Source organism: Myotis brandtii, unplaced genomic scaffold, assembly GCF_000412655.1.
Source record: "Myotis brandtii unplaced genomic scaffold, ASM41265v1 scaffold656, whole genome shotgun sequence".
Lineage (NCBI taxonomy): Eukaryota > Metazoa > Chordata > Mammalia > Chiroptera > Vespertilionidae > Myotis > Myotis brandtii.
Genome location: NW_005370548.1, coordinates 613,526 through 617,052, shown reverse-complemented (window position 1 = coordinate 617,052; position 3,527 = coordinate 613,526).

Below are 3,527 nucleotides of genomic sequence, written 5' to 3'. Positions count from 1 at the left end.
GGATTGAGCCCACAACCCAGGCCTGTGCCCTGACCGGAATGGAACCCTGACCTCCTGGTTCACAGGTCCTGGCTCAACCACTGAACCACCCGAGCCGGGCAAATCTGGGAATCTTTATTTGGCTTCCGGCTATTTTCATTTGTGGCTGGGATTCTGCCTTAAAAATAACATTCTGACCTCTTCTAACGGGAAGTCAATAGGAGGGCATGGGAATTTATGCCCAAAGTAAGGAATGCCCTAGGACCCCGGATCAAGGGGATCAGAGTGATGTGGAGGAAAGAGCGCTGAGAGGCACGATGCCCGCATGCCTGTCTCAGCGCTGCCCCTCGCGGGCACCTGGCCACATCCAAGACTCCTCACCTCCGGGTGCCTCAGTTTCCTCGCCTGTACCTCGCCCTAAATGGATGGTGACCGTTCTACAAGATTGCTCCCAACCAGTGAACTTGAAATTCCTCGGCCTCTTGGTCTAGTTGTGCCGTGTAATGCAAGAGAGCTTATAGGGGGGGGGGGGGGGGGGGGGTAGCAGCAATGAAATGCTGGCAGTTCTGCGTCCCAGACAAGGATCTCAAAGGCCCCTGGCAAGGCTGCTTCCCACCGAGAGGAATGTTTCCTAGGACACGTTTCTGTTGACTCTGCAGACCCAGTCCTTCGAGGTAAACAACCTCAGCGGTTGCCTTTCCAGCTCCCAGAAACCCCAATTAGGAACGAAAGTGCATCTTCTCCTAGACAAGGCGTTCGAAGATCTTCAGGCAACCACCAGGGACAGAATCCGGGGAGGAGGCAGGAGGGAGGCCGTGTGTGTTGTGATTAAAGAACCCACCCAAGAGCGTAAGTAGCCTCATTACAGAGAAATAAAACCACCCGGTGCCAGCGCCAATTAGAGCTGCCCGGGCGAATGGTTGTTTTCATCTTCTCTAAACCCTAGATGCCAGCCGAAACCGGTTTGGCTCAGTGGATAGAGCGTCGGTCTGCGGACTGAAAGGTCTCTGGTTCGATTCTGGTCAAGGGCATGTACTTGGGTTTCGGGCACATCCCCAGTGGGAGATGTGCAGGAGGCAGCTGATCCATGTTTCTCTCTCATCGATGTTTCTAACTCTCTATCTCTCTCCCTTCCTCTCTGTAAAAAATCAATAAAATATAAAAAATAAAAATAAAAAATAAACCCTAGATGCCAGAGAAAGCAGGCTTGAATGTGACTGAGCCGGTCTTAGAAAGTTCTAGGTTATAATTAAGAGAGAGCCATGAAAGACCAGGCCACCTGCAGCCTGATGTCTTCCCAACACTGAGGCTGTCTTGGCTGTGTGTGGTGAATGCTATAAACACTGTTGGTATGCAGCCCTGGAAAAAGCCGCGGTTTATCCAGTCCCTTCTCTGGCTCCAGGATTACTCTGGCTGTTTAGGCCTGAAGGCTGTGAGGACACCACCTCTGATCACCCCGGGCAACGGGGATTCTTGGTGGGAGGTGGAGAAGCTCAGTCCCAGCAGGGCTGCCCATCACCAGGGGGAAGCTGGAATGTGCCAAGGACCACAGCGCCCTCCCACCCCCACCCCCGGCCTGTTCCATGGGGCAGGAGGGAGGTTCTGAGAGTGTCCTGGGTCGCCTGTCTGTCTCTCCCTCCGCCGAGCCCTGCAGCATGGTCCCCTGCTCACCCACAGCAGCTCTGACACTGGCTCCCAACAATTCTCAACGGCTTCCTCATTGACAAGCCAAGGGCCAAGTTCCAGGCTTTACCTCTTTCTCTCTCTTTTTTGTTTTTTTCCAAAATTTTTTATTGACTTCAGAGAGGCAGGAGCGTAAGTAGCCTCATTACAGAGAAATAAAACCACCCGGTGCCAGCGCCAATTAGAGCTGCCCGGGCGAATGGTTGTTTTCATCTTCTCTAAACCCTAGATGCCAGCCGAAACCGGTTTGGCTCAGTGGATAGAGCGTCGGTCTGCGGACTGAAAGGTCTCTGGTTCGATTCTGGTCAAGGGCATGTACTTGGGTTTCGGGCACATCCCCAGTGGGAGATGTGCAGGAGGCAGCTGATCCATGTTTCTCTCTCATCGATGTTTCTAACTCTCTATCTCTCTCCCTTCCTCTCTGTAAAAAATCAATAAAATATAAAAAATAAAAATAAAAAATAAACCCTAGATGCCAGAGAAAGCAGGCTTGAATGTGACTGAGCCGGTCTTAGAAAGTTCTAGGTTATAATTAAGAGAGAGCCATGAAAGACCAGGCCACCTGCAGCCTGATGTCTTCCCAACACTGAGGCTGTCTTGGCTGTGTGTGGTGAATGCTATAAACACTGTTGGTATGCAGCCCTGGAAAAAGCCGCGGTTTATCCAGTCCCTTCTCTGGCTCCAGGATTACTCTGGCTGTTTAGGCCTGAAGGCTGTGAGGACACCACCTCTGATCACCCCGGGCAACGGGGATTCTTGGTGGGAGGTGGAGAAGCTCAGTCCCAGCAGGGCTGCCCATCACCAGGGGGAAGCTGGAATGTGCCAAGGACCACAGCGCCTCCCCCACGGGGCCTGTTCCATGGGGCAGGAGGGAGGTTCTGAGAGTGCCCTGGGTCGCCTGTCTGTCTCTCCCTCCGCCGAGCCCTGCAGCATGGTCCCCTGCTCACCCACAGCAGCTCTGACACTGGCTCCCAACAATTCTCAACGGCTTCCTCATTGACAAGCCAAGGGCCAAGTTCCAGGCTTTACCTCTTTCTCTCTCTTTTTTGTTTTTTTCCAAAATTTTTTATTGACTTCAGAGAGGCAGGGAGAGGGAGAGAGAGATAGAAGCATCAATGATGAGAGAGAATCATGAATCGGCTGCCTCCTGCACGCCCCTATTGGGAAGCAAGCCCACGACCCGGGCATGTGCCCTGACCGGGAATCAAACCGTGGTCTCCTGGTTCATAGGTTGACGCTCAACCACTGAGCCACACCAGCTGGCCAGGCGTTACCTCTCTTGATTGAGCTATAGGGGTCAACACAGCTTAGCACATCCCTTTTCAAAGCCCCTCAGCACCACCTGCTCTTAAGTGAACCTTTTAAAAAGGGGAGCTAGGCACCCAGCTCCAGTTGGACTGCCAGGATTTGAGCCTTCGCCTTATCATGTGTGACTATGGGCAAGTTTCTTAACTTCTCAGGGCCTCAGTTTGCCCACCCTACAACAAGGATAATAATAGTGCCCATGGCATAGGGCAGCTATAGAGATTAAAGGAAATACTTTCTGTAAAATCCTACATGCCTGATGTATAAATGCTCAATAAATGCTACCTCAGTTTCTTCAACCATAAAATGGAGTTTAAAATGGGTCTCCTTCAGCCCGGCCAGTGTGGCTCAGAGGTTGAGCATGGACCCTTGAACCAAGAGGTCACGGGGCTGATTCCCCGTCAGGGCACATGCACAGGTTGCAGGTTCAATCCCCAGTAGGGGGCATGTAGGAGGCAGCCCTTCTCATCAATGTTTCTATCTTCCCTTCCTGTCTTTTTTTTTTTTTTAATATTTTTTTTTTTTGTTTTTTTACAGAGAGAAAGGGAGGGGAATAGAGG